The 8162-nt window shown below is 42.2% G+C and overlaps 1 long non-coding RNA gene across 1 annotated transcript in view; it reads left to right on the top strand.

Moving 5' to 3' along the window:
* The window catches only part of LOC117440998 (uncharacterized), a 29177-nt gene extending 21295 nt beyond the window's left edge, over window positions 1-7882 (top strand). Inside the window, exon 3 of the long non-coding RNA XR_004551350.1 lies at window positions 7838-7882. This is a non-coding gene — a long non-coding RNA (uncharacterized lncRNA). The remainder of the gene's footprint in view (window positions 1-7837) is intronic.
* The last annotated feature ends 280 nt before the right edge of the window (window positions 7883-8162 follow it).

Below are 8162 nucleotides of genomic sequence, written 5' to 3'. Positions count from 1 at the left end.
ACAACAAGGTCCAAAAACAGACAAAAAGACAGAACACATCAACAAAAAGACTCAAAACAACAACAACAAGGTGCAAAGACAGAACACATCAACAAAGAGACTCAAAACAACAACAAGGTGCAAAGACAGACAGAAAGACAGAACACATCAACAAAGAGACTCAAAACAACAACAACAAGGTGCAAAGACAGACAGAAAGACAGAACACATCAACAAAGAGACTCAAAACAACAACAACAACAACAACAAGGTGCAAAGACAGACAGAAAGACAGAACACATCAACAAAGAGACTCAAAACAACAACAACAAGGTGCAAAGACAGACAGAAAGACAGAACACATCAACAAAGAGACTCAAAACAACAACAAGGTGCAAAGACAGACAGAAAGACAGAACACATCAACAAAGAGACTCAAAACAACAACAACAACAACAACAAGGTGCAAAGACAGACAGAAAGACAGAACACATCAACAAAGAGACTCAAAACAACAACAACAACAACAAGGTGCAAAGACAGACAGAAAGACAGAACACATCAACAAGGAGACACACAACAACAACAACAAGCTGAAAAACAGCCAGAAAGACAGAACACATCAACAAAGAGACTCACAACAACAACAACAACAAGGTGCAAAGACAGACAGAAAGACAGAACACATCAACAAAAAGACTCAAAACAACAACAACAACAACAAGGTGCAAAGACAGACAGAAAGACAGAACACATCAACAAAAAGACTCAAAACAACAACAACAACAAGGTGCAAAGACAGACAGAAAGACAGAACACATCAACAAAGAGACTCACAACAACAACAACAACAACAACAAGGTGCAAAGACAGACAGAAAGACAGAACACATCAACAAAAAGACTCAAAACAACAACAACAACAACAAGGTGCAAAGACAGACAGAAAGACAGAACACATCAACAAAAAGACTCAAAACAACAACAACAACAACAACAACAAGGTGCAAAGACAGACAGAAAGACAGAACACATCAACAAAGAGACTCACAACAACAACAACAACAAGGTGCAAAGACAGACAGAAAGACAGAACACATCAACAAAAAGACTCAAAACAACAACAACAACAAGGTGCAAAGACAGACAGAAAGACAGAACACATCAACAAAGAGACTCAAAACAACAACAAGGTGCAAAGACAGACAGAAAGACAGAACACATCAACAAAGAGACTCAAAACAACAACAACAAGGTGCAAAGACAGACAGAAAGACAGAACACATCAACAAAGAGACTCAAAACAACAACAACAACAACAACAACAAGGTGCAAAGACAGACAGAAAGACAGAACACATCAACAAAAAGACTCAAAACAACAACAACAAGGTGCAAAGACAGACAGAAAGACAGAACACATCAACAAAGAGACTCAAAACAACAACAAGGTGCAAAGACAGAACACATCAACAAAGAGACTCAAAACAACAACAACAAGGTGCAAAGACAGACAGAAAGACAGAACACATCAACAAAGAGACTCAAAACAACAACAACAACAACAACAACAAGGTGCAAAGACAGACAGAAAGACAGAACACATCAACAAAGAGACTCAAAACAACAACAACAACAAGGTGCAAAGACAGACAGAAAGACAGAACACATCAACAAAGAGACTCAAAACAACAACAAGGTGCAAAGACAGAACACATCAACAAAGAGACTCAAAACAACAACAAGGTGCAAAGACAGAACACATCAACAAAGAGACTCAAAACAACAACAACAAGGTGCAAAGACAGACAGAAAGACAGAACACATCAACAAAGAGACTCAAAACAACAACAACAAGGTGCAAAGACAGACAGAAAGACAGAACACATCAACAAAAAGACTCACAACAACAAGGTGCAAAGACAGAACACATCAACAAAGAGACTCAAAACAACAACAACAACAAGGTGCAAAGACAGACAGAAAGACAGAACACATCAACAAAGAGACTCAAAACAACAACAACAACAAGGTCCAAAAACAGACAGAAAGACAGAACACATCAACAAAAAGACTCACAACAACAACAACAACAAGGTGCAAAGACAGAACACATCAACAAAGAGACGCAAAACAACAACAACAACAACAACAAGGTGGAAAAACAGCCAGAAAGACAGAACACATCAACAAAAAGACTCAAAACAACAACAACAACAAGGTGCAAAGACAGACTGAGAATATGATACGAAGGGACAGGAAATGTCCTTATTGACAGAATATCTTCACAGATTCTGCTAAGTGTTATAACGGCTCCAAAACTAAATAAATAAATATATTTACGTTCCTCGCATATTTCCCATCAGCCCCTCTGTTTGGTGTCTCCTCTGCCGAAGGTCACTGAGGTCGTTCCTCTCTTATTGAACACAGAGCCGTTAATGCCAGCCGAGAGGAGACGGTAAATAAGGCAGGAGCGAGCGAGTCTGACGGCCTCACATACCGAGGGGAACGAGAAGAATTTAGTTTATTAATATTACGCAATAGTTATAATAAACGTTCCCTCTGTGGACGACAAGTTCCACGTTCTTACAAGCGTTACTTATGATGCGTTTGAGTACCACTGGGAAGTTGTACATTTCAGAGGGTTACCTAAATGTACCGACAGTATTTATTATATCATTTTATAAAAGTTATTATTTTTCCTGGTTGAAGAGTTTGGCACACATGATGCGTTCAGGGTCAGTTGGAAAGCTGATACTCTGTCCATTGAGTATTTCCTGGATGTGGTCAAAGGTGTAATTTTGGTGATTTTATTAGATCTGGTTCGGAGGGTTCAGGATCTGACAGATTGGTAGAATTGTTGTTGGAAGCGTTTGGCACACATGATGCGTTCAAGGACCGTCTGTAAAGTGGAAATTTGATTGATATTTCTGGTTTTATAGCCCTGATGTTCGGTTCAGGAGCAGCTAATCTCTTCAGTGTAATCCTGTGTGTGTGTGTGTGTGTGTGTGTGTGTGAGTCACTAACCTACAAATACCGTCAGTGTTTCTCCGGCGGGCCTCGCTGCCCTGCTGTGAGTCAGAGAGACATCAGAATGAGGCGTTCATGTACTCGTCAGGATGCTTTGAGCGATTTAAAATAAAAGATGTTATGGAATAAACCTTTATAGTTCACGAGCGAGCATCGCTGCGTGTGCATGTGAATATAAATGGATTATCACCGTTTATTATTTAGTTTAGTAATAGAGGTTTTTTTAAGTTAAATATTTCTGGGTTCAGTTTGCAGGATGTTGAATAACCTACACACACACACACACACACACACACACACACACACACCCCCCCCCCCCCCCTCTCTCTCTCTGTGTTTAGCAGCCAGGAGTGAGTGTGTGTGCATCCTCTCAAACTACACAACACTATTAATAGCGTGTGTGTGTGTGTGTGTGTGTGTGTGTGTGTGTGTGTGTGTGTGTGTGTGTGTGTGTGTGTGTGTGTGTGTGTGTGTGGTGTGTGTGTGTGTGTGTGTGTGTGTGTGTGTGTGTGTGTGTGTGTGTGTGTGTGTGTGTGTGTGTGTGTGTGTGTGTGTGTGTGTGTGTGTGTGTGTGTGTGTGTGTGTGTGTGTGTGTGTGTGTGAAGAGGCTGATGATGTGTTTTTGCAAAAACCTGAAAAAACAGATTTTATAATCGCAGATAATTTTGTATTTCCTTCCGAATGTGTGAGTTTTTGCTTTTAAATTTAAATGTGAATTCCCCAGAAGAAAGACTCTGATATTCTCTCAGATTAAAGTCACTATTCTTCTATTTTTTAAAACATTTCTTTCTCGTTAGTTAATGATTTTCTTTCTTTCTTTATTGTCAAATCAACACATTATTAATTATTTGTTCTCGTTGTTCCACAAGGACGTTTTATGTGTGCAGATAAGCCTCAGTCGGAGTTGCCTGGTAACCGGGCAGGAAAAGGCTTTAAGATGGTTTAACAAAAGCAGTCTTTGAATAGCCACATTCACAGGCCTGCAGATATGTCCTTGAATGCATCACGCTGCTCTTGTTTTCAGATCTGGTTAAATCAGAATCTGAAGCTTCTTCTGTAAACTGCAGTTTTTAATCTGTATTTTCAGACGCTCCACATCAGCCTTCATTCCGCACGCTTTCTCAGACGTCCAGGCCTTTGTGGGGGTTTGGATCTGAACTAAAGATATCTAAGTTGCTCGCAGCGTTTCGTAGGGATGCATATCGTTGACTTTTTTACGATACTGATACCACTGAACGATACCGATACATATCGTGATACTTTGGAAATGTATCATCCCACAATGACTCCCATGAAGCGCTTTACGATATAGTTCACAAGTCAAATACATATTAAATTAAACTGTGGGACTTCTTGGACCTTCTAGTACTGAACAAACAATGAAAGATACATAACAAATATGAAGAAAACCGATGATGGAATATCTTTTATAACACATCAGGTGTGCCGCGTGAACAGCACATCTTGTCGATGCAAACAGACTGTTATAGCACCGTTATAATTAATGTTAAACCTGAGAGTCGACTAGAGAACAAATGCATAATAGAATAAAGGTCATGAGATCTCGGCTTTGCACAAACAAACAAATCTCATCTTTAAAATCAACATCTGCCTTCGCTGGTGAGAGAAACAAATCCCAGTTCATCTGTGGGACTTACCTTTCTAGTGTTGAACAAACAATGAAAGATACATAAAATATGAAGAAAAACGATTATCCAATCTAATTTATAACTCCCGCCATCACGGGCCACGGACTCGCTTTGAAAATTAATTGAATTTTTTTTTTTTTTTTATAAAGTATTGAAATCGATCTGATTTCGGTACGGTATACCGTGTAGCCACCAGTAACCGGTATTTCGGTAATACCGGATACCGGTATGCATCCCTAGCGTTTTGAAAGAAAAGCGATGAGGTTCATTTAAAAAACAGTCCGCGGCTCGTATATTTTTTTTATGGCACATTTTTAACTTCATTTTTTTCAACAATATTTGAAATAATATTCTTTTGGTCAAATTACTAGAATATATTGCCTTTTCTTTCTGGCAATGAAATTCATACATTTAAGAAAAAAACTTATTTTAATTTTTTCCAGGAAACACATTAAAGGTAGTTTGGAGAAACAGCTCGAGTGGCTCGAATTAGAAAATACACAGCCGGAGAAAATCTGCCCCTTCCTCACAGAGCCCCTCCCCCAACACACACGAACGCGCACATGACCAATGAGGGCAGAGATCAGTGTGTGCCCCGATGGAAGGCTGGCAGGCAGGTAGGCCATCCAGTTACTTTAGCCGGCTCAGATGATTGGTCGAGCTTTTCACAGCGCCACGGCTTCAAAGCACTTCAGATATTCATTGCTCTCAGACGTTCAGAGCATTCCATGGAATATAACAAGTGTATCTCGAGCCGCTTTCTCAAACTTACCTACCCCACCTTGAATTATGTTTTTTGTGTCAAATTTATGAACTTTAAATATCTAAAAAAAAATCCAACATTTTGTCTTTTTTTTATTTTTTATATTTGTTAGAATTTTTTTTCACAAATTTAAATTTTTTGTGTGGAAAATTCAGATTTGTATTTTACCTCCTGATCACACACACACACACACACACACACACACACACACACACACACACACACACACACACACACGCGCGCACACACACGCACACACACACTTCTTCTAAAGCAGATAAAGTGTGTGTGTGTGTGTGTGTCCTTGAGCGCGGCGTAATAAATTGACTTTAATTTGTTCTTCCAAGACAAGGTCGCACTGAGTCATGGTTTATAGGGTGGAGGTGGAAAAAACGGACGTGTTTTGTAGTTTAAATTGGGGCCGTCAGTCGATTTAAAATATCTTATCTCGTTTAATCGCACGATGTCAGTTAAGCACAAATTAATCGCACATTTTTTGTCTGTTCTAAATGTACCTTAGAGGGATATTATTAAGTTTGAGAAACACCTGTCCTCTGCCTCGCCTGCCTCCTCTCCTGTCCCCACAGCGAGGGTCAGAGAGAGAGAGACACCTGTCCTCTGCCTCACCTGCCTCCTCTCCTGTCCCCACAGCGAGGGTCAGAGAGAGACACCTGTCCTCTGCCTCACCTGCCTCCTCTCCTGTCCACACAGCGAGGGTCAGAGAGAGACACCTGTCCTCTGCCTCACCTGCCTCCTCTCCTGTCCCCACAGCGAGGGTCAGAGAGAGACACCTGTCCTCGGCCTCACCTGCCTCCTCTCCTGTCCCCACAGCGAGGGTCAGAGAGAGACACCTGTCCTCTGCCTCACCTGCCTCCTCTCCTGTCCACACAGCGAGGGTCAGAGAGAGAGACACCTGTCCTCTGCCTCACCTGCCTCCTCTCCTGTCCACACAGCGAGGGTCAGAGAGAGAGACACCTGTCCTCTGCCTCACCTGCCTCCTCTCCTGTCCCCACAGCGAGGGTCAGAGAGAGAGAGTGTGTGTGGGTGTGATCAGCTGACTGCTTGCAGAGTGATTGCCTTGCGGAGCTGCTTAATGGGAAATAATGACTGTGTGTTTCTTGCCCTTTAACGTGTGTGTCTGTGTGTGTGTGTGTGTGTGTGTGTGTGTGTGTGTGTGTCTGTGTGTGTGAGAAATCCTCAGCGCGAACAGGAAGAGGAAACAGTTTATCTTAACGAGGGCTTGTTTCCGTAGCAACATGCCAAATATAACGAGGTGTAGAGATGAAGAAGCGGGACTTAAAACATCCAAGCTCTAAAAACACCTGCGCCTACATTTCCCATAATGCACCCTGATCCTCCCTGGCTTGTAAACAAACGCCGACAAAATAAAATTATTTTCACTTCAAAAATCAGCTTAAAATGTAAATTAAAATAATACATAAAAATCCAATCATTAAAAAAATCATTGTTTTGTTTGTTTAGTTTTATTTAATATAAAATCCTAAGATGCAACATTTCTGCATTAAAAGCAGTCGCTGTGCACGCGAGTGCTTTACTGACGAAGCAATACTTAAGTACTAATGATCAGCTCCGAGTAAATGACTGGTTTCTCCCACTCTCTAATGGTCCCCTGAATGCAGCCAAACAAACACCCCCCCTCCTGTTTATTTATATTTACAGCCGAGCGTCTGCTTTAAACACACACACACGCGCACACACACACACACGCACACACACACACACACACACACACACACACACACACAGCTTCCCGTCAGGAGGAGCTTCTCCTGCTCCAACAACTGAGTTCTGATTAAAGCAGCTTGCTATATCTTTGAGAGTTTTGTGTTTTAAATAAAGAACTGTGTGTGTGTGTGTCTCTGTGTGTGTGTGTGTGTGTGTGTGTGTGTGTGTGTGTGTGTGTGTGTGTGTGTCTGTGTGTGTGTGTGTGTGTGTGTGTGTGGGTGTGTGTGGGTGTGTCTATTTGTGTGTGTGTTAAAGTAATGCATACTGAACGAATGTGTGTTTATCTGCTGCTGTGGGGAATAAAGAGGGGCGGGGTCATCGGAGGGGGGCGTGGTTACCGGAGGCGGGGTTACCTGAGGGGGGCGGGGTTACCTGAGGGGGCGGGGTTACCTGAGTTACAAATTGTGAAAATGTCATAAACCTGAAACATGTTTTCAAACGGTCGTAAAATGTCTTGTTTATTCGGCGCTGACTCAAAGACTCAGGAACGCCCTGCTCTGCTGATCATTGGACGACTAAATACACGCGCTGATAAATAAACATTATTGTTCCGTACTAAAACATATCACTCCGGCCTGAGGGGGGGGGGCTTCAACTAATCATTATTTACACAAAGACATTCCCAAAGTTTCAGCATTTGTTTTCAGTTTGTGTTTCTCTCGTCTTCCCCAGAACCAGACGCTGTGCAAAGGCCTGAACGAGCTGCAGAACGGACAGGTGAGTCCCCCGTGCTTTGATGCTCATGCTGCAGCTCCTCTTTTCACCCTCCGTCTGAAACCAGAGCCCAGTCACAATACATTCTAAGTGATCACTTTGAAACTTTGAGAAAGTGACGTCACATCTGAAACGTGGACCCACGGGCCAATCAGAAAGCTGCTATCAGTCCCCAGTGTGTCCCTGTGTGTCCCCGGTGTGTCCCTGTGTGTCCCCAGTGTGTCCCCGGTCCCCCCCCGCTGTGTCCCTGTGTCCCCCCCCGCTGTGTCCCCAGTGTGTCCCC

This window comes from Pseudochaenichthys georgianus, unplaced genomic scaffold (assembly GCF_902827115.2).
Source record: "Pseudochaenichthys georgianus unplaced genomic scaffold, fPseGeo1.2 scaffold_1383_arrow_ctg1, whole genome shotgun sequence".
NCBI classification, from domain to species: Eukaryota; Metazoa; Chordata; class Actinopteri; order Perciformes; family Channichthyidae; genus Pseudochaenichthys; species Pseudochaenichthys georgianus.
This window is presented reverse-complemented; position numbering and strand designations above follow the sequence as displayed.